The sequence below is a fragment of the Callorhinus ursinus genome, unplaced genomic scaffold, assembly GCF_003265705.2.
Source record: "Callorhinus ursinus isolate GAN/ISIS: 27379988/994484 unplaced genomic scaffold, GSC_fseal_2.0 scaffold5, whole genome shotgun sequence".
Lineage (NCBI taxonomy): Eukaryota > Metazoa > Chordata > Mammalia > Carnivora > Otariidae > Callorhinus > Callorhinus ursinus.
Window position 1 is genome coordinate 6,720,297 of NW_027397067.1, and position 24,427 is coordinate 6,744,723.

General features: G+C 40.3%; 1 pseudogene; it reads right to left on the reverse strand.

The window, feature by feature from the left end:
- Positions 1-3,249: 3,249 nt before the first annotated feature.
- Positions 3,250-20,314, reverse strand: LOC112823550 (fatty acid-binding protein 5-like; annotated as a pseudogene).
- Between the last annotated feature and the right edge of the window lie 4,113 nt (positions 20,315-24,427).

Genomic DNA, 24,427 nt, shown 5'->3' on the forward strand with positions numbered 1-24,427 from the left:
CAAGCGAAGCTAGAGCAGTCAGATATCCACGGGCCAAAACAACAAAATAACCCTCAAACTACACTTCACAACTTACACAAAAATTAACTCCAAATTGATCATATATTTAAATTTAAGACTATAAAAATTTTAAATAATAATACAGGAGAAAATCTTCAGGACCTAGGGCTTTGTTAAGAGTTTTTCGACATAACACCAAAAGCATGATTCCTAAAATAAAAACGTGATAAATTGGACTTAAAATGGAAAACATCTGCTGTATGAAAGATTCTGTTAAGAGATGAAAGGACAAGCTAGACACTGGGAAAAAATCTTTAAAAGCCATTTAGCTGACAAAGGACTCATATTGAGAACCCTCCAACACCTACCATAAAACTACAATCCAATTAGAAAATGGGCAAAAGGCTATTGTGGTTACTGCTGCTATGAACACTGGGGTTCATTGCCCCTTCTTTTCACTACATCTGTATCTTTGGGGTAAATAAATACCCATTAGCGCAATTGCTGGGTCACAGGATAGCTCCATTTTTAAGTTTTTGAGGAACCTCCATACTGTTTTCCAAAGTGGCTGTACCAACTTGCATTCCCACCAACAGTGTAAGAGGGTTCCCCTTTCTCCACATCCTCTCAAATATTTGTTGTTTCCTGCCTTGTTCATTTTTGCCATTCTAACTGGTGTAAGGTGGTATCTCAGTGTGGTTTTGATTTGAATTTCCCTGATGGCTAATGATGATCAACATTTTTTCGTATGTCTGTTAGCCATTTGTATGTCTTCTTTGGAGAAGTGTCTGTTCATGTCTTCTGCCATTTTTTGACTTGATTATTTGTTTTTCGGATGTTGAGTTAGAAGTTCTTTATAGATCTTTGATACCAGCCCTTCATCTGTAACGTCATTTGCAAATATCTTCTTCCATTCCGTGGGTTGCCTCTTAGCTTTGTTTCCTAACAATGTTAGGAATGTTTCCTTTGCTGTGCAAAAGCTTTTTATCTCAAGGAAGTCCCAAAAGTTCATTTTTGCTTTTGTTTCCCTTGTTTTTGGAGACGTGTTGTGAAAGAAATTGCTGTGGCCGATGTCGAAGAGGTTACTGCCTATGTTCTCCTCTAGGATTTTGATGGATTCCTGTCTCACGTTTAGGTCTTTCATCCATTTAGGGTTCATCTTTGTGTATGGTATAAGAGAATGGTCGAGTTTCATTCTTCTGTATATAGCTCTCTAATTTTCCCAGCACCATTTATTAAAGAGACTTTTTTCCATTGGATATTTTTTCCTGCTGTGTCAAAGATTAGTTGACCATATAGTTGTGGGTCCATTTCTGGGTTCTCTATTCTGTTCTATTGATCTATGTGTCTGTTTTTGTGCCAGTAACATGTTGTCTTGGTGATCACAGCTTTGTAGTATAGTTTGAAATCAGGCAACATGATGCACCCAGCTTTGTTTTTCTTTTTCAACATTTCCTGGGCGATTTGGGGTCTTTTCTGGTTTCATACAAATTTCAGGATTGTTTGTTCCAGCTCTTTGAAAAATACCAGTGGTATTTTGATTGGGATGGTGTTGAAAGTATAGATTGCTCTGGGCAGCATAGACATTTTGTGGAAGGAGTCAAGATGCCCTTCAATACATGAATGGATAAAGAAGATGTGATTCATATATACAATGGAATATTACTCGGCCATCAGAAAGGATGAATACCCACCATTTGCACTGACATGGATGGAACTGGAGGGGATTATGCTAAGTGAAATAAGTCAGGCAGAGAAAGACAATTATATGGTTTCACTCATATGTGAAATATAAGGAATAGCACGGAGGACATTGGGGGAAGGAAGGGAAAACTGAAGGGGAGGAAATCAAAAGGGAGATGAACCATGAGAGACTATGGGCTCTAGGAAACAAACTGAGGGTTTCAGAGGGGATGGGGGTGGGAGGATGGGTTAGCCCAGTGATGGGTATTAAGGAGGGCATGTGTTGTAATGAGCACTGGGTGGTATACGCAAATAATGAATCATGGAACACTACATCAAAAACTAATGATGTACTGTATGGTGACCAACATAACATAATAAAAATTAATTAATTAAATTAATTTAAAAAGAAAAATTAATAAAATTGACCATGCCCTGGGCACTTACTCATTTAAAAAAAGAAAATGGGCAAAAGGCATAAAAAGATACTTCACCAGAAATGGCCTAGAAATGACAAACAGAACAGAACAAAATGTTCAACATCACTAGCCATTAGGGAAATGAAAATTAAGACCATAATGAAATATCTACTGCACACTCAGAACAGTTAAATAAAAAGTACTAGCAATACCAAATGCAGGTGAGATGCAGAGAAATTGGATTCCTCACACATTACTGGGAGGAATGTAAAATGGTACACACCCTCTGGAAAACAATTTCACCATTTCTTTAAAAACTAAACATACATTTACCATATAACACAGCAATTGCATGCTTGGGTATTTATCCCAGAGGAAAAACAAAAACTTTCATCCACACCAAAACCTGTACATAATTGCTTATAGCAGCTTTATATTTAGTGACTCAAAACTGAAAATAATCAAAATGGTCCTCAGTAGATGAATGGTTAAACAAACTGGAATATCCACACTGTGGAATAGCACCCAGCAATAAGACAAAACCAACTATTGATACACACAATTTGGATGTATTGCAAGAACAATATGCTTTTAAAAAACCAACAAAAACAAAAGCCAATCCAAAAGACCATATAAGGTATAATTCCATTTATACAACATTCCCAAAACAAAAATTTATAGAGATGGAAAAGAGATTAGTGGTTGTCAGGGATAAAAATTGTGGGAGGAGGAGGTAGTATAATTATAAAGGATTAGTACAAGGGAGATCATCATGGATAGAATAGTTCTGTATTTTGATCATGGTGGTGATTACACAAATCTGCCCATGTAATAAAATAACATAAAACTATACACATACATTTTACCAATGTCATATTCCTGGTTTTGATATTGTGCCATGATTATGTAAAATGAAACCATTGGAGGAAACTGGGTGAAGGGTACCTGCAATCTCTCTATACTATATTTGTAAATTCCCGTGAATCTAAAATTATTTCTTTTTTATTAAGTTTTTTTATTTTAATTCCAATATAGTTAACATACAGTGTTATATTAGCTTCAGGTGTACCCTACAGCGATTCTACAATTCTATACCTCATTACTCCATATTCATCATGATAAGTGTACTCAATCCCCTTCACCTATTTCACCTGTCAAGTTTTTCAAATATTGAAGTGAAAGATAATTTCTAAAACTTTGGGGGAAATGAAATAAGTGAACCTAACTGTATAACAAGTAAGTAGCATAATCACACATAGAGATATTAGTTCAGGAGATTGTCCAACCAGCAGTTGAACTGCATCTCCTTAGAGGGATATAACCTGAAAATCAAAAGATTAGCCAAACAAAATCTTCAACTGTTTTCAATAATCATATGGTTGGTGATAGAGTTATTATTTTTCTGAGACAATTCTGTGTGTCTTGGGGGGATAAGCAAATGTGTTACTGCATTAATACCATTGGGAATTGATATTTTGGGCATGCAAGAAGAGAAATAGGCACTTAAGATCAATGGGGTTGAATAAAAACTTGTAGTTCTAAATTTGAGTTGGAAATACCAGTACAGACTCAAGAAAAATTTTATGTTTTACATTATGTTCAATAAAAAGGCATAGAAAAAATGAGGAAGTCTACAGCCGAGAATGTTTTCTAAATACCATTTCCCACACTCAGGAATCAAGTTTGCTTATATAGGTGGAACATGATAATATACATACATGGTAAGTATGTGTGTGTGTGTGTGTGTTTATCTGTGTCTGTGTGTGTATTTATACATTATGTGTGTGTGTATATATATATATATATATACACACACACACATAAATATAAATATATACATGGTAAAGCTAGAATATTTTCCCACGAGAAGGCAAGAAAGCTATGAAGGACAATTGGGATCATGTCAAAAGGACTCAGACATGGCTCCAATTGGCCAAAGGTGAGGCCAATTGAACCTTGATGATGATGATCATGATGGTTCCAATGGATTGAAACACATCAAAAACCTTTAAATCCATGAATTCATAATGATAATAGTAAAAATTCATTGTTCCACCTGATGAAAGCACATAACATCACCTAGAAAGGATTCTTGGTTGGGGATAGCTGAGTAATTGTAAGTAAAGGGGACTGAAAAGTATTTTCCCTTGGGAATGCAATCAGCAAAATGCAGACTGGGGGAATCTATACAGCACAAATAATGAAGTATTAGCAACAAATAAATTGTGAGGGAAAAAGAAAGGAAGTGGGAATCTACAGAATAAAGAAATTTATAAGACATGTCAACCAGTTGCAACATATAGACTTGTCAGGATTTGAAGTCAGTCTGTAGAAAATATTTATGAATATTTGAATACTGATTAGGTATTTGATATTATAGGATATTATGAAAATACTGTTAATTTTTAACTGTGATAATGTTATTATATTTAAGAATTTTTTTAAATAGCCTCTTCTTTTGAAGATATACTATTAATTGTTTATGGATGAAATGATTCAATGTCTAGGATTCACAGAGGAAGGATGGGTGTAAGGGTAGAAATGGACAAGGATGTGAAAGAAACAGGATTGACCATGAGTTATTAGTTGTTGATACGTGGTTCTGGATACATAAGGGTTCATTACACAATTTTTTTCTACTTTTATATGCATTTTTAAATTTCCCATGATGAAAGCATTAAAAATAATTTGGGCCAAATTTAACAGTATTTGGTAATAATAATATACACAGTATCCAGTTATAGCAAAAATCCTGAAGGTGGGTTCACCACCACAGGCTTGGGAAATTGCTGTAAATAAAGTCATAGTGTCACGCCGATCTACTGGCCACTGTTTAACCATTGAGGCAATTCAGAGAAAGAATAATTATCCCAGCCCTGATTCGTATTTCTATAGCAATCTTTCCTCCAAAGAACTCATCTCATTCATGCTCCCCACATTCCCACCAGGCAGGTAGGTGATCTTATCTCCTTCCTCAATGACATATAAAATTTCAGGTTCCACTGAGTCGTTGCTTTAAAATGCAGCCAGTGATTGTGTGCTTCAAATGCCTCATGAACCTGCAGACTATGGAATACAAGGACTGATGAGACCCCTTGGAGTCTCAGCCCCTAAACTGAGGAAATGTGGTCAGCAGGACCCCTGTGCAGGCATTAAAAAAAAAAATAGCAAGTGTGAGCTGTATGCCTTATTTTTGCATCTGCTGACACCTTCCAGAACCCTGGCCATGTCCCAGGGTGTTTAGCTTAGCCGGACCAGGCAGCACTAACAAAGTCTTCCTAATCACATTTATTACTTCCCAGACCAAATTACCCTTTGTCCCCCTCCCATCACCAATTTTCAAACACACTGACACTCCCTCCACCTTTGCCCAGTTGCCACAGTGTTCCCAAAGATGCATCCACTTCCCCTGGAGCTCAAGTTTTCTCCAGATGTTGGCATCTTACTAAAGGACACAATATTGATAAACCTTGGAGCCCAGTTTGGTGATACTAATATGTTTAGACCTCTTACTCATGTGGAGCACATCATAATTTTCTGCTATAACAGAATAGCATAGACTGGGTGGCTTGAACAACATTTTGTTTATTTCCCACAGTTCTGGAAATGAGGAAATCCAAGATCAAGGCACTAGCAAGTCCAGTGTCTGGTGAGAGCCCGTTTCCTGGCTTGTATGTGGTCGCGTTCTCTCTGTGCCCTCACATGGCTGAGAAAGAGAGAGAGAGAAAGGGCTAGCTCTCTTCCTCTTCTTCTAAGGAAGTGAACCCCATCATGGGGGCTCCACCCTCATGACCCCATCACCTCCTAAAGCTCCACCTCCAAATACCATCATACTGGAGCTCCAACATATGAATTAAGGGGTGGGGAGGAGTGGATACAAATATTCAGTCCATAGCAACTTGTCTCACTGAAAAAATTATAGCAAATACTATTATTTTCATCATTATTATTACTGTATGCACACACATAAAGGAATATATTAATATTAGATATTATTTAATTCTTAAAAATGGAAACCAGAGGCTTGCTGGCTCTTATACTATGTAGAATAGTCTAAACCACCATCTTATATAGAGTCATTCATTTAATCTCTCTTTAGGCAGGTACTCTATGCAAGAGGAAACAGCAGTATGCAAGACCCAAAAAGTCCTGCTTTTCTACAACACATATTCAGAGATAATTATGTTAAACTCTATATTGGCAAAATATGACTGTGCAACCTAATAAATATGAACCTTAGTTCACAAACTATAGTGTGTGAGAAACATTATACAAATTTCTTTTTCAATAAATGCATTTAATTTCTATTTTGAGTCTCCATCCCAAGTTAATTCTTTTGCCTACTTGGCAAAAGAATTAACCTCAGTCATATGAAGAGTTTCTTCCCATCCTTCTGCAGGCTCAAGTCAAGGTTCCAAGGGTCGGTCGATGAGCTGTCAACCCACTGCAGAGACCCCAGCGATTCATCCAACCACATACATCACCACTGGAACATCCACTGTCCTGTTTCTGTGTATTGATTTTAATTATTTTTAATATTGCATTAAAATAGGATTCATCTTGATGACAGCATTTTTTGGCACTGTCCTTAAGTTTTGCTCTCTAGACAAGTGCCTCACTCACCGCACCCCAGGCCCTGAAAGCCAACATCTGAAGGCCCTCCAGCTTTATGGTTGGCACTTTCTCAGGCTCACCAAGGTTCTGGGTGGAGACCCTCAACTAGGGTAAATTTCTAAGAGTTGCTATTTATATCTCCAAGAGATTTTCTTTCCTTCCAGAGGATCAGTATATTACTTTATTTTTCTCAAACATGTGACGTAACTCACAAAATCATTCCTCCTGAGAAAGCCTTTTCTAATTTCTAGTTTACTGATTAAGCATCTGGAGCCAGACTCAAGGAGTTCATCTGTACCCCATCCTCCTCCCCACTCCCTCAGCTGGTTGCTCTTTCTCCTGTGTCAAGGGCAATGTTTATACTTTTTGGCCTATGGAATTGAGTCAAAGAGGTAGCTCAGAGCCAAAACCAGCTAGCTGTGGATAACAATTTATTTTCACTCTTGAAAGACTGCTAACTGCCCAGTTAACTTCTTCATCCAGAAAATGCTCTTCCTCCAACTAAGCTAACTGCTTCCTGACGGCAGTAGAAATGTTAGAGCCCATCAGTTATATTGGCTGACACACTCAGGATCAGTGTTACTTGAAGTTTACATTTTAAAAGGCTCATGGGGGAAAAAAATCATTCCACTTAGACCATCAAATGTGTTCACTGCATTCTAATTACTCTAGCAACTGCTTTGCAAATAAAAACTTTTAAAACTTACAAATAAAAAATAAACAAGGAAAGGGAATGCATAGCAGTTTCTATACATTGATGAAACTAAAGAAATTTTATGTTTAGAGCAAGGTATTTTAAAATAATATATACTTCAAAGAAGAAATACTCTTTTTTTTAAGGATTTTTTTCAAGATTTTTTTATTTATTTGACAGAGAGAGAGACAGCCAGAGAGAGAACACAAGCAGGGAGAGTGGGAGAGAGAGAAGCAGACTCCTGCAGAGCAGGGAGCCTGATGCGGGGCTCAATCCCAGGACCCTGGGATCATGACCCAAGCTGAAGGCAGACGCCCAATGACTGAGCCACCCAGGTGCCCCAAGAAGAAATACTCTTAATGAAACAAGTTTTTCTTAAATAAAATACCTTTTTTTCCTCCAAGAGACTCGGAAAGAGCATTCATAAAACTGTACATCCCTCTTTGAGGGCTATAAATATCCTTAGCAGCAATAGCATGTGATTATCCAAATAAAATTAGCTTCAGAAGCAGAAAGGATAAGAGGGTGTTCAAGTACAGAGAGATTAGGTGATCGTTCAGCTGTGATCGCTTGTATAGAATTTTTAAATAATTTCTTGCCTTGTCCCAGAAAGGATTTAAGATAACTTAAGATAATATAAATCAAAAGGGGAGGCAAAAGAGAAAGAAAAACATTTCAGACATAAAATAGGGGCAGGAAAGAAGTTAAAATAGACCTGTAGAAAAAACTCATCATGAGTACAAGTATATCTAATAAGCTCTGGCTCGGCAGAAATGTTTGACTCCTTGGGTGCCTGGGTGGCTCCACTGGTTAAGCGTCTGCCTTCTGTTCAGGTCATGATCTCAGGATGCTGGGATCAAGCCCCGCATCAGGCTCTCTGCTAAGTGGGGAGTCTGCTTCTCCCTCTCACTCTCCCTCTGTGCTCTCTCTCTATCTCTCAAATAAATAAATAAAATCTTAAAAAAAAAAAAGACTCCTAGAAGTGAGATTTGGAAAGGCCCTTAGGGGAGACATGTTACTCAATGCTCATGGCATGGAAATGGAAGCCCAGAAGAAGCTCATGGTATGCCAGCTGGGTAGAAATTGACCCTCTTTCCCACCAGCCTCACCTCCTTTCTCTCCTTTTGCTGCTTCAGCCTCACACCTTGTCTCTTCTTCATCTGGATGAATCCTCAATGGATCACCAATGAGGAGCAAGACCATGGAGATTCAGAGACAATATAACAAAAAGTACTGACAGAAGCCGGTTAATAATCAATTAATCAACAAATACTTTAAGCACTTATTGTTCACCAGTCACTGTGTTGATCGTCAGTGTGATAGGGATGGTGATACAAAGAAATACCAAAATGACGTGTGAAAGTTAGTAGAACCATCACTTTGCTGCTGGTTCCTATCTCACCGAACAGACAAAATTTTGAAATCCTTATGGATCCATTGGTGATCTTTTTTTTTCTTAAGATTTTTATTTATTTATTTGAGAGAGAGAGAAAGCACAAGGAGGGGCAGCGGCAGAGGAGAGGGAGAAGCAGTCTCCCTACTGACCAGGGAGCCCAAAGTGGGGCTGGATCCCAGGATCCTGGGATCATAACCTGAGCCAAAGGCAGATGCTTAACTGACTGAGCCACCTAGAAGCACCCCTCCATTGGTGATCTTTAAATGCTGTTAAATTTTTCTTTTATTATCCTGGAAAGAAAATAAAATGTTCAATCTGAGCATTAAATTTTCATAATTACAACCCAGATAGTCTTGGGACATTTAGTAAGAGACATGCTAGATGTGGGGAAGGAATGCAGATGTTATCATAATTTACTTAAGCAGACCACCTGTCTGCATCACGTGATCCCCACCTGAAGAGGAGGTGATGAAAACATGTTTTTTAAAGTATCTTACTTTTTCCTTGTAATACATATTCCAAAATTGTGGGAGACCATATATGATCTTGTCCGTTTATAGAAGCAGCAATCACCCAGAAAAAAACAGTCCTCCTGTTGCCATAGTGATCATGATTTATAGAGCCATGCCACCAGAAATCTCATTCAACTGAAAATCAAAGTCCCCAAGTGGCAATAAGCTGAGAAAACTGTAATATCAGGTAGGATGGTGAGGAAGTTGTAAATTTTAAGACACAGCAAGGTCCCTGGACAAGAAGTGAGTGCTAAATTCCCTCCACCTCAGGTCACAGGCAAGGTGGACACACTCACAAAAGTCCTGTGTTAGAGATCAGATAACTTCTACAGCTGAAAAATGTATCTGCTCCATTTTTTTAAAAAGATATGTTTCTAGGAAAGTGGTGAAAAGGCAAAGACATACTGGCATGACAATGAAGTTGATCTTCTACAGAATTGACTTGCTTAATCAAATGGTATCACCTCAGAATGTGGACATGATATATTTCATATGGTTAATAGTTGTGGTATATGGATTTATTAATACCAAATAAAAAAGAGGCTATTACCATTCAGGCCACCACTGTGGACCAAGTGAATGATGCTCCCTGGAGGTGTATAGTGCGGTGGCCTTTCTGCCCAGCACATCTCCAAGACGTGAGGTTGCTTCCCCACCACCATGTCGATATCATGTGACTCCCACTCCCATGGCCCTTGAAGAGTACCTGATCCTGAGGTAAGAAAGTGAGAGTCAGCATACAGCAGAATAGTAACACATGGACTTGGAAGCTGCTGGTGGACCTTCCATCCATCAAGTCAACTGAGGAACAGAGAGGGTCCTTCTGCAGTGTGAGACTCTTGAATAAAAGCAGAGAAGTAGGCAAGAAATGGAGAGCTTTTCATATTCCCTGTTCCCATCTTGTTAAAAAAAAAAAAAGTCTTTATCTCAGGACGCCTGGGTGGCTCAGTCAGTTAAGTGTCCAACTCTTGATTTTGACTCAGGTCATAATCTCAGGGTCCTGGGATCAAGTCCCACCTCTGGCTCCACTCAGCAGGAAGTCTGCTTGAGATTCTTTCTCTCCCTCTCCTTCTGCCTCCCCATCCCCTGTGCACACTCTCTCTCAAAAAAAAATAAATTAAAAAAAAATTTTTAAAGTCTTTATCTCTTCTTCCTCCTTTTTTCCTTTGCCCCTAGGGAAGTTCCACCAATGTTGGCATTTTCTATTACCTGGTCACATCTCATGATGGTGCCTGCCTAGTGGAATATATGACATTTCCCTTAGTTACACTTGTCCAGTTTCAGCTTTAACTCTTAGTGGCTGGCTGCCCACATCAACTTCCTGATATTTCTCAGTAAAAATAATACTGTCTGCTTATACTGTTGAGCACTTACTATGTGCTGCACACTGTTCCAAGTACTTTATAATTATTGATTCATTCAATTAGCCCTCACAGTAACCCTATTACAGCTGGAGGAAGTGAGTGGTTAAGCCATTTCCTCAAGGTCATATCACAGGTCAGTTGTGGAGCAGGTATTTGATTCCAGACCGTCCGGTTCTGGATCCCAAGCCCAGAACCACAGGCAAACACAGCTTCCCTGCAGATTTAAGTCTGCATGAACACCAAAAGGTAATCAACAATATCCCCCAGGAGATGTCACACTTTGAAGTGTTCCTGGCTTATGGAGAGGCAACTTTGGACAGTTTTAACTATTTCCAGTGATGTGCATGCACACACACACATGCACACACAAAACACATATGTAAGTATGCAAACAGATATGTGCACACACACATAGGCATGCACACACGCACACAAACATACACACACCCCTCAACATATGGCCAGAGTTGAACTGAGTGGTCACATCAACTTGAGGAAGCCATTAACGCTCTGAGTCTGGAGACCAAGACAAACCCAGTCTGGGACAAACTCATCCACAAACCTTAGTATCAAGGTTGGGTGAACTGCTTTTAACTGCACTAATGAATGGACTGGACCTTGAAGGATGATAAGACTTTAAGAGGTTTTTTCCCTTTTTTTTTTTTTAGCACAAACACATTTATTTCCTAGCCAAAGGGATGATCCTAATTAAATCAACACTTCGAAATAGTTGAGTATAAAATGTTTGTTATAAAAATAATTGGACATAGTAAAGGAGGAAAAAAAAGCAGTATAGAGATTTGCTCACTGAACTGAGCTCATTCATCCTCACAGCTAATTCCTGTCCAAAAGGATGATGGAATTTTTACTCTACTTGTTCATAGACCCAAGTAACAGGTGACATTCATGACACATTCCACCGCTAATTTCCCATCTTCCAATTTTCTTGTTATTGTGCTTTCCTTCCCTTTCCAATCCTGATGTTGAACCAATGCGCCATCTGTGAAGTTGCAGACAGAGTTTTTCCGTCATCAGCTGTAGTTTCTTCAAACTTCCCTTCCAGATTACATGAAAACTATGCTATTTTTAAAGTGCTCTCAGTGTTTATGGTGAGGTGTTTGCTATCAGAAGAGATGATACAATCTGGTTTGGCCATGGCATCCACTTTTTGCAGAGCCCATTCCCACTCCTACTTCCTTCAAAGCCTTTGCTCTCCACTAAGGACCATCTTCCTACCAGCTGCTGAATGGGGCCACTTGGGGCATGGGTGGGTGGGCATGAGGAGCCAGCAGAACAGAATGGGGCGTGGGGAGTGTGGCTTACTGCTTTTATTATTTTTAATGGAGGATCAATTCTATCTCAGAAAAGCCTCTTGCTCTGAAATCAGAGTTGCCAGTTGTTGAGTCTCATGCCCATGAAAGATGGAAGATGGAAGGCAGGCTCCAGGAACTGCATGTGTGTTCTGGTATGTGCAAGTGCCCACGAACGCAGTGTAACTAACTATCACTACAACTCAGGGAAATGCACTGCATTTCAGATGTATCCGGTCTACAGAAATCACAGGTTCATACAGAAATGAGGTTTGCAACCAGAAACATAAAAGCTGTAGGAGGTAAAGTGAGCTTTGACAAGGAAGTGTTACATTTTCTCCTTAGAGTTATTGGAAATAAACAGCTTCCCATCTAATGTAGCGTTCTTGTCACCTTTACTGAATGTCTCCAATTACTCTTTTGTGCTAATGCTATTGACATGCTGATATTTTTATTGATGTGTAGTTGACAGACAATATATTAGTTTCAGGTGTATAACATAGTGATTCAACATTTATATACATTATGAAGTATAAAATGATAAATCTAGCTACCATCTCAACATGCTAATTTTCATATCTTGTATGATCTTGAAAATGAGAACATAACATTTACCATCCCCCAAAATTCTTATTCCCTCAGCCCTATATGCAGAGAGTTAAAGAAATAAAATAAATACAAGTTGTTACTTATCCTCAACTCTACTGTTCCTAATTTGTACACTACTTTGAGAATGACTTGTCTAAACTCTTGGATGGGATTAATGAGCCACTAATGGCCAACCAAAGACTTCCAGTAGTCTTTGTTGCCCTCATTGTCTTCTGTCACCTTGTGTACAGGAAATTGAGGATTTTCCTCCAGAGCTGCAGTATTTTTCCAAGTGTACAATGCCACAGGAGCTTTCCATCCCTGGAATTTTTATCTGTGAGCTTGACCAAGAGGATTTCACCAGTTTCCAGACTTTTAAAGTCTAGCTTTCCCTCTCTTTCCCAGATTAACAAATGTGGGCAATTAAGAATAAACAGTAAACAGAAAATCCAGAAATGCTAAACAAGAGAAAAAAACTGTTTAAAAATATAACTCTAAATACATTAGAACAGAGATTGCCAAAACTCTACTACCTTCCACAGATTGTGTGGGTTTTCAGATAGCCACACATGGGATTTTCATTGGAAAGCCAAAGAGACACTCACAGATCATAGCCCACATTTCTGTCTCTGCCATCATGACAGAAAGTAAATGTTGCACAGCAGGCAACAGGAGGAAGCACCAAAGTCTCCAGAGAATGGTGAGTAATCTCTGTCTGAGAGGATGACAGCAACCACTTTAAAAGGCTAATCTAAATTTATGAGCCTTCACCCTTTGCCTGTTCTCTGAATGTTGATTCCAGAAGATATGCCCCAGAGATGTGTAGCTATTGAGCTTCCTAGATGGGTGTAGAAAGGTCAAAGTATTTATGGCAGGAAAAAAAGGCTCTTGGGATAAAGCTGACTTAGAAATTACATGTTGGCATTCTTTCCGTTTAGCCAGATAAAAACTTCTAGAATTTGGATAGAGATGTAATTCCACCTGGTTTCTTTTTCTAAGCCCCAGTTAATATTTTGTAGCCTGAACAAGGTCATTGGGAGTTATTGAATCTATCAAGCAATCTCCCCTACTGAGTGAATGGGGAGATCATTCTGGAAGAACCACAGAAGGGAGTTTGCAAAAATTACAGGGAGGTTTAGGAGATAAGGTACCGAAAAACAGACCTGATAATTTTCTAATCACTTATAGGAGACAAGCACCTATAGGTAGCTACTGATTATGGAACTTCCCAGGTGGGAAATTGGTGTGTCTGTCTTCCTATATTTGCATAAACCAAGTTGACATACAGTCTTCTCGTGTGTACAAAGGACATGAACTATTCATCCCTCCCACTATATTTTACACCTCACTAATGTAATTCTCCCTCCAGGTTTTAAGATGAAAAATCTGCCCAGAGTCACCAAGTCAATTTCATTTTCTTAATTTCAATTTCATGAATCCCTAAACTCCAAATAAATACTTTTTAACTTCTGATGAGAAATATATAATTTAGAATCATCATTCTGATCATTTTAAGACTATCTGAAAGACTCAGAGACCCTTATTTACATGTCTTTCCTTATCCTGATTTTATAGAAGAAAAAATAAACATCAATTTTCAGGCATAAGGAAGTGATTTCAAATTAACTCTAAATAGTCCAAGTAGTGGGCAATAGGTAAAGACTTGGAAGATCCAAAATAGCAGATAAGTTGTTTAAATATATTTACCTTTGTATTTCATTAAGATTAATTATCTTAAATCAATGTGTATAACACATGTAATATGATAAAACTATTCAAATTACATTGTAAATCCCTTAGTACCTATGGGCTAGTTAGTAGGACAACATGAATAAACAGAGAAGGGAAAAAAGTTTCTCAACTTCGGAGAAAACTCCACTGAAATGTTTTTCCCTTTATTATCCAAAAATGAGCATAGGCTGTGGAGAAACTGCTATTAAACAGCAACCCAACAAATACTAGCAAATACTGTGGCATCATTTCAGAATTTTAGCCAAAAAAAAAGAAGAAAAATTCTTATGAGAGATAGCAAAAGTAAAATTTTTTTTTGTAATTTAGGAAAACAATATTAATATACTTGCTTGTATAGCATAAACCATTGCAGCCTACACAACAATCCTGTGTGAGAAGCAGATCCCATAACATCCTCAGAGTGGTTGCTGCTTGGCGGGGAGCACAGAGCTCAAAGTGCCCAGGCTAGGACTCAACAACAAATCCTAGGACTTTGAGTCTAGTGATGGTGTGTTTGTATTCTCATGATGTCAAGAACATTATCCTTCTCAACCAAGAAATTCCTATAAGAACATTAAAAGACTGTGGAAAAGTTAAGGTACTCTGCTGCTCCTGTTCCATATCTTAGTCCTGGTTATGTTTCCTTCACCTGTGGGCTTCAAAAGTAAAATGACCAATAGTTTTACCAGCAAAATGGGCTTATTTGGAAATAGTAGAGGAATAGCAATTCGGGACATGCAAGCTATGGCAAGCCATAGGCAAGTCTGGAAATCCAAGGAAAAAAACATTATTTTTTTTAAAGATGTATGTATTTATTTTAGAGAGAAAGAAGGTGCTCATGAATAACAAAAGGAGAGAATCTTCAAGCAGGGTCCCTGCTGAGCACAGAGCTCAATCTCATGACTCACGAGGTCATGATCTCAGCTGAAACCAAAAGTCAAACTCAACTGACTGAACTACTCAGGTGCCCTGGAAAGGAATATTATAGAAGAGGAAAGAAGGACGTTGGGAGGTGGTACTTTGAATGGAAGTCCATTGGAGGATAGAGAGAGTTCCAGGTGCTGAAGATTTCTCATTAGCTGAGTTGTGGTTTTTTCTTATTGGCTGAGCTTGTCACTGGGCAGGGAGAAATTCTTCTTTCCTCCTTCTGAAGTAATAAAGTAAGCTTCTTTTTGCTGGTAATGCAAGGTATATCTCTTCCTGCTGGGGTCTGCAATGATTTTAATCCACTCCCAAATACCACTCTACTTCTGAGTTGACACGAGCACTTCACTCACTGTTATTACACAAAATCCTGAACCCTCTGAAGCAGGAGGTAAGGGAGGCATAGTAAGAGATTGCTTATTATGTCTGTGGGAAAAACAAAGGTGAAAGATGGCTGATGGCCCTTGTCTCCACGACAGTGGAATCTGTTCTCTTCCTCCCCCTCAAGTTCAATTGTTGCATTAGATAGCATATGTAATTTAGCATTTTTGAATAGCAGTTGGCAGAGCACACAAGATCAGGTCTCATAATGCAAATTTGCCTAGGTTCATGAGCTCAGCCTCCAGGCAACCTATTGTTTCAGAAAAACATTTCTCAGCTCTAGAAAAGGGTGATGACTTCATGGGTTGCATCCAGATACCTCTTTTGTCATTTTTCGGCTTCCTGATCCCAGGGTCAGCCCTGTCCTCAGTTACTATCTCTTCCACCCATAAAGCAGTCTTAACCTAGCTAAGCTCTACTTTTGAGGATCTTGCAGGAAAACTCTACAACAGCTGCTTTAAAAAGGGTAAATGTCAGCAAATCGTGACTTAGAGAAAAATTTTAAAGTTTAGGATTGTAGACAGTTTTTGCACCCAGAGATGCTAGGGAAAGAAGGGCAAGAGGACCCAGGGAAAGAACTGCAGGAAAGGATTTTCACTGGCTGACTCCTCCAAGCCCTTTGTTTATTAAACTGACACCCAACTCAAGCTGTCACATAGACTTGCTCCTTCAACGCCCATGGGTTCTTCAGAGTGCTTTCCTGGTACGGGATGCTACTACAGAAAGTGCAGAGTGACAGCTTCATAAAATCAAGCATTCTAAAGTGAGGAGGGGATTTCAAGATCATCTATTCAAATCCCTCATTGTAGTGCCAGGAAAACTGAGGCCAAGAGGGACTTGTCCAAAGTCACAGAATTCATTAGAACAGACTACTGACATGCCTTTCACCTTTACCAGAGGAGTTGGAAGAACCTCCCTGACCATCTAAACATTGCAAAATGAAATTGATTTCAATGGAGCTTTAGCTCAGATGGAACTTCCAGCAGCAACATGGTAGCACCTGGGAGAAACAGAGCGAAACCCAGACCCTGTGACCACACACTTGCCTGCCAAAGTCAGCCAGATTCTCAGAAAGTCAGACGAGTAGAACCTGGAAGATTGCCCCTCTTTTTTGTTTTTGTTTTTGTCTTTTCATTTTTTTCAGACACCCACTGTTTGACCTGTTTTCCTGCAATAGGTTACATTTTACCTCTATCCTTTTTACTTCTCCACAGTGAATTCATTGAGGCCTTTGACTGGATCTCTGTAGCTGTCCTTGAACACTTAACACTGAAGTGTGGTGGAAGGAGACAATGTTGTGTGTGACTCTGGGACACCCTTGTGTTTTGGGCAGTGTCTTGACTCCAGAATCCGAAAATGAGTGACACCTGAAGATTCAAAGCAGCTCCAGGAGAGGGACAAATGTGACTAGAAGGAAAAATGGGCCAGCTGAGAACAACCCAAGAAAATAGGGAGTGTTCTGTGCTCTGTTGAAATATGGGGCTAAGGAGACTACAACAGATGTCTCCAAAACACTTTATGGCTGGTAATGGGAAGCTATTTCTCATGCCACTGAGAAAAAGAGATGTGAAGAGAAATAGGAACTGAGATAAAGAAGGAACAAGGATGGAGTGGGAGCTTTATGCCTTTATCTATTACAGGGGTCTTAAAACTGACTACTATCCTGATTTTTAAAACCTTGGCTCTCTAAGGGTCCGTGACCATGGTGTCTCAGAGATGCAGGAGGTCAAGTTCTCAGCCACACTGTTCCCACCCACACCAGAGATCTTGCCCAGGCTCTGCAGCTCAACAACAAAGGCCCTTCTAGAAGCCACGTCAGTTTAACCGGTTCTCTTGTTCATCATGTGAACTTAGTCTCCCCTCTCAATCTCTCTCTCTCTCTCTCTCTCTCTCTATCTCTCTCTCTCTCACACACACACACACACACACACACACACTCAACACACACACCCCATTCCCTGGTAAGAAAACTACTGCATAAGAACAGAATAAATTCTATTTTCCTTAATCATATTTTTTAGTGTGCAGGGAAAAAAGATAAGATTGGAGCACTTTTATATCCAATAAGTGGCTTTATAGTCAAAATAAAAATGACATGACTGAATGAATGAATTACAAGTAAATTGCCAAAAACTTAACTAGAAAGATGCCATCCCAAAAAACCAGGAGTCAAGATTATGAGTTTAGATAACTCCATTGGGCATCAATCCACATAGCCACAAGAAAGTGCACAGGAATTGAAAACCCAAAGTCTCACAAGCCAAGCTAGAATATTCTTGGAGAAATTTAAGCAGTGGTAAGAAGAAATGTTAGAAAGATCTGTTAAAGCCCAATCAGCCTTGGTTAGTTACTTCCCTGAGGAGCCCAATTCACCAGGCTTGCACACCCTCAGGAAGAGCACTGATATCAAGCCCAGAACCCAACAAGGGAAATGCACCAAACAGTGTTGCTCTGGACCATTCTCTTGCTGAACTAAATTATACTCACCTGTCCAGTTCCAAAAGAAAGTCTCACCTTTTCCGAAAGAGTTTCTGTGTGTGATAAACCTTCTTTCCTGAAGCCCCTATGAACACATGAACTCAGAATATTCTTTATGTTTTATGTAATATTTGCTGTTGCAAATCTCATCTCCTCAAGAAGCAAGTTCTCTTGAAAGGCAGTAACCAAGTGTTATATTTCTTGTGTATCTCCTACCATACCTAGCATGGCATTGGGCCACAAAGTCTCAGTAAACACTCACCAATTGATTGATTGACCAAAAGGATGAGGAGGCCAAAACAGGAAAACTTAATAGGTGAGACATAGAACAGAAGAACAGGGGCCATTACAACTAGGAATGGCACTTGGGGGTGCTTGGGAAAGAAACAAAAGGACCCAGTGGATAAATATGGAAGGATTTTGAGAGGAAACATGGCCTACAGGCCATGTATGGAAAGTTTAGTCTGTGCCCAGCACAAGTGCAAGCTATCATATGTTATAACTCATTTAATCCTCAAAGCAACCCTATAAGGTGAATACACTGAGGCACAGTGAGCTCAGTTAGCTTGCATGAGATGAAACAGCTAAGTGGTATAAGAGCCACAGTTCAAACCCAAGCATTCCTAGGGCCCCTGCACCTTATCAGTACGCTCCACCATCCCTTAGGAAAGAATAAGGGAGAGAAGCTGTGGGTATCCAAACCAATTTTTGCTGCAATGCCTGATCACTGACAGAATTCATAGCAAATCTTAAAATATTTTTACTCAGCCAGAAAGATGTACAAGCATAGAGAATCAAATACAGTTTGTTTTTCTTCATTCTCCTCACAAATAGAGAATGGAGTGAAAACATGCATGCATGCATGGAAAGGAAGCCCAAGTGCTTCCTGAGCCCACGTTACACCCTTTCAACACCCCTTGGGTTTCAGTCACAGCTCCTGTGGCACAGACCGCATCCCATTTCCAGTCCAAGATGCAACATCCCTCTGCTTTTCTCCCTGAGATCCCCCAAAGCCTTGGAAGCCAGTTCAGCAGCAGCAGGCCCAGGGATGTTCACACCCCCAGGAAAAACTCTCATTTCTGAGATAATTGCCTTCCCCTCCAGACAAGAAGATCCCAAGGGGATTACACTCTAGGTGCCCTCAGCAATAACCAGCTCAATAATAAACACTTTGTTGAATATGCTTCTGTCCCTGCCTCATTCTCCTTGCCTCTGATGCCTGCTTTCTAGGATAGCTTCATGAACTGATAACTATAGCAGACCAAGAAAGCAGAAGCTCAGAATGGGCTTCAGGAACTGGACTGTTCACCAGTCAGTAGATGACAAGTGGTCAACAGCGATAATTTCTGACATTATGGAGCTTGACAATGACTGAATCTCTCACCTGACTGGACTGCAAGGGGTACAGGGAAAGGGAAAGCACTGGTCTAGACAGAAGCCCTCGCACTGGTACAAGAGTACATGTGTATATTGTAGAATTGACTGGCTTTTGTTACCTGCTGGTAGGGCTGGGACTTGGGTGAGGCAAGCTGAAAATTTAAGGGGGCATCAAGATACTCATTAATCAAATTAAATAATAGTTTAACTCGCTTTAGTTCCATCATGATTTAACATTTTTATATTTTATTCATTATGTATGGTTTGCATTGATTTTCATTTTTTTAATGCAGTTGACCCTTGAACAATGCAGGTGTTAGGGGTGCCAACCACCCATGCAGTCAAAAATCCATGTGTAACTTTTGACTCCCCAAAAACTTAACTACTAATAGCCTATTGTTAATAGGAAGCCTTAATGATAACATAAACAGTCAATTAACACGTTTTATATGTTATATGTATCATACACTGTAGTCTTACAATAAAGTAAGCTAGAGAAAAGAAAATGTTATTACAAAAATAATAAGGAAGACAAAAACATTTACAGTACTGTAGTGTATTTATGGAAAAAAGCTACATATAACTACTTATATAATAAGTAAGTGCATAAAACCACCCATGCAGTGCAAAGCCATGTTGCTCAAGGGTTAACTGTATTGCATTAAAATATTTTCCTTGGCTACTAAAGTTTTTTGGCACCCCCTTAAATTTTGCACCAGAGGTGAATGCCTACCTGCCTCACCCTAATTCTGGCCTTGCCTGTCCTAAAAGCCTTGAAGAAAGGCTCAAGTTGGCCAACATTAAGCCAGAGCATTCTGTGAAAGCTAAAAGGCCCCCTGCCATCTTCATATCCTATAGTCCATGAGCAAACTGTACTGAGAGGTTTGGCTCAGGATTGTCATGAGAATGGTAGAATTGCCAAGGAGAATGAGTGAGCACTGATAGGTCTCCAGTCTTAAAGAAAAAGTGGGACCCTGAGTCAGAGGATGGGTCTTGAAGAGTCAGATGTCCCTAAATCCCCCAGGTCAGCTGAGTCCCCCTGCCCTTCCTTTTTGTTGGAGAAGAATCTAGAAGGCATCATCCCCTGCTGAAAACATGCCAAGACCTCACATGTGGCAGAGGCAAAGTGACACCAGCCTATCTCTGCATCTCTGACTTGCCTCCAAAACAATAATGAGGGTCAGGTGAGTGAAGAGGAAACAGATACCTCACCACAAAGTGCCAAATCTTACTGATACCTACTGGAAGGAGCCAGAGGAGCACATGTATGGGCATCAGTGTTGAGGGTGTTGGAGGGAAGGAGAGGATATGGGGTTGGACAGGAGAGAGTTTATTCACATGGAAACTTTCTCTTGAGGTTCAGGATTTAATAGTCTGGCAAGGATGACTGGGGCTGATCCTATGGAGCTGGCAGGATGGCTCCCTGAAAGTGGATCTCATGACACGTACAGTGAATAAGAGACAGAGGCCAGACCCACCTTGGTAGGGTGTTGCAGAAGGGATGAGAAACTCAAGGAGGAGGGCGTGTTCAAATGGCTTTATCATATGAAATCAGAGAACCCATCACCTAGAGTCCCTTCACTTGAAGAAATGCTCTAGTGAGAGGAAACCAGCATTTGAGAAGCTCAGTGTCCCCTATAATCTAGGGCTGATATTAGAAGATGTCACCATGAGAGCGGGTTACCCAGTGCCAGCAGGGACAAAAGGAGTCCTGATTTAAGAGAGGCCAGGAGACAAAATTTAATTATCAGTGAACATCAAGGAAGATATAATTACTATAATAAGTGTCAAATCCAGAACTGCAAACAAGGCACCTTGTTCTACAGGAATTTATCAGAATGGCAAATAGACCCACCCTTATGTTTCTTCATGTAAGATGACCCAACGGTCAACCTGAGTATTATTTGACTTATATAGATGATGTCAACTGTTGCAATTGAAAGTCATAATCCTTCACCAAGGCTCCAGATATGAGCCATTTCTCAGACCTGAAGTCCCTGAAAAATAACCCTGTCAAGTCCCCACAAGAATATGCAATGAGAATTTAAGTCTTCTCCAAAGAGACCTGGCGTCATTTACCAGATTTCCTGAACTGGGGAGACAGAGAATATCCAGATCTTTCAAAGTCACTGGATTAGGTGTCAGTGTTTAGGTGACCAAATTAGACAAAATGCCATAATGACAAACCAGATCATCAAATTGCAGATTCAGTGGGTCTGTGGGCCCACCTAGTGGTCATGTCCCTGGACCCCAAGTGCATACAGAGATAGATATTTAGCAGCTGGCAGAACCCTCAGTGGTTTTCTGGAAGGTGGAGTAAGACACTATGGTAAGAGAAGTCAAATAGAGGCTACTGAAACTGCCCCCTCCCAGCCAAGACAGTAAATCAGAAACAATATTCTGATTGACAGTTCCCAGAATATGCCCATTCAATTAACCTGCATGACCCCTGCAAAGAGCCAGATACAGTAAGATGGACAATGGCATGCTCCCATTAACCAATAGCCCTCATCACTGCTGCTAGGCCAGACATGGCATATTTACTCAAACAAATAATACAGTCTCCGGCTGTTGGTATGTAGCTATGGTCAGGATGAATGCACTCTTTTCAATCTTCATCACTAAAGACGACCCAAGGCTGCTGGTATTCTTGAGAATACTAGCAGGACCATTCAGTCTCTTGCCTGGCTCTATGTTTTTCTCCTAGCCTGCCCCCAATAGTTCACAGGGCTCTGGATCACCTGACAGTCCACAGAATTTCAAAGACCCACCACACGAGTGGCTTTATGTTGACTGTACCTGGCGCAGAGGAGTGGCAAGTACACACAAAGGCACTGATAAGAAATATGTATCCCATAGCATGAGAAGTAACTCTTAAAAGGGGCCCACCACATCAATGATGCTTTCAGGGGTCCAGTGGTCTGGGGGAACAGTCAAGGAGAGAGCATTGCACCCCCACCACTAAAAAAGATGTATAGCACTTGATTTAGATTTTGGAGGCGTGGTATACTTATACTGGGAATTCTATATGTCAGGTATCTCAGAATGCTACCAGAGCAAGTGAGGGTTCCACAGCAACTCCAGGCTCTAGGGCAAGCCTCCAGGACAAGACATGACCTGGTAGGTCCAAAGGGGCCAGAGGTTTCCATGGTAGGTTAGGAGAACACGTGGAATCTCTAGCCAGCCCAGTAGGAGAACTGCAACATAGACTCCAATTTTCTGGAACAAGACCATGCAGAGGATTAACTCACCCTTTGGAAAGTAGCTCCTATGCATTACTGAATCCTAGTAAAGAGTGAGCATCTATCCACCAGACATTGTGTTACTGTATCACCCTAGTTGCCCATAATGAGCTCAGTATTCTTGATCCACCATGTCTCAGTTATCTATTACTATATACCAAACCCCTCAAAAGTAAGCAGCCCAAACTATCTTATTTGTCACAATTCCATTGGTCAGAGTAGTTGATTTTTTTGTATTGAGGTTCATGGTTCCCAAAAGCACAAAGTAGAAGATGGTAGACTCTGATGATCCATATTGCAGGTAAACCCCCTCCCAAGGTATCTAAATGTTCCAATCCAGACTCAAGCTCCAGGTCTGGGATCTCACCTAAATCGGGTCCAGGTGCAGAGGAGGCTCTCCAGGAGCAGTTCCTCTTGATTGGAAGACCTGTGAACTCAAGAGACAAGGTATCACCCCATAGGCACCAAAAATGCAAAGATGGAGACAGGAGAGGAAAAATAAGACACTCCCAATGCAAAAGAAAGTAAACAGAAGACACAAAGCAATCACTGGTCATCTATATCCCCTGTGAAACCCAGCTGGGCACAAGGTCTGGGATTAGAGTCATAAGGATGGGCCCTCAGGACTTCAGGGCACAAGTATGTGGGTCTTTGTGTTCTCACATCAATGCCCACCAGACAGCATGTGTCTCAGAGGAGACAACAACAGGGTGGACAAATAACTCACCCAGGAGATGTCAGTTTCCATCCCCAACACCCAGTGGCTGGAAGGTGACCCATTAATAGAGCAGCTATGGTGGCAGGAGGGGGACTGCTCATTGGCCCAATTGCATGGCCTCCATTCACTATGGCTCTTCCACACACCCAGTCTGCCAGCATAGTCCCCTTGGCAGACCAGGCAGCTACTGGTAATTAATCTGCTACTAGGTAAATATGCTAAATTTTTTCCACCTTGGAGATGATAGCAATGCATCCTACAAAGTTGACTCTAGACATTGGATTCCTTTCCCTGAATGCTGTTCTGTAGGCAGTACCATGATCCGAAGATTTATGTAGTGCCCCTTTATCAATATCACTTCGGAATAAGGGGTTGGTCCAATTTATAGGGAAGGAGGTGTGGCAAGAATCTCATAGTGCATCCCTCTTAAGCAGTCAGCTGAACTGGTCTCCCACTTCCATTGATCATATCAATGCCATGTTTTCTTCTAAATAAAAGTGATACTTTCCCTTCCCAGCCTAAAATGCTTTGATAGTTTCCCAAAGATTCCAGGATATGGACCAAACTTCTCAGGATGTTACACAAGGTCTTTTATAACCCAGCACCAAACTCCTTCTCAGCCTCATCTTCTGATATGTCCAGCACGTTCATTCACCATTACCTTCATTCACCAAAAGCCACATTGAACCCACCCTGTTCTCTGAAAGCATCTGCCTTCTTAGGCCATAGCATTTGCATTTGCTACTCCTCTTTGGTGTATCTTTGCTTTAGCTCTCCTTCTAAACACCCACCACCACCACACCTCCCCTAAGATCTGTATGCTATTCCTGCATACCATGGCTATGTAACAAATCACCACAAATTCAGCAGCTTAAAAGAGCGTTTATGAACTCCCAGTTTCTGTGAACAGGAATGCAGGCACAGTGTACCAGTGTCCTCTCGCTCAGAGTCTCTCACAGGCTGCAACAAGGTAAAAATTCTCCCTGGGAGAAGCAG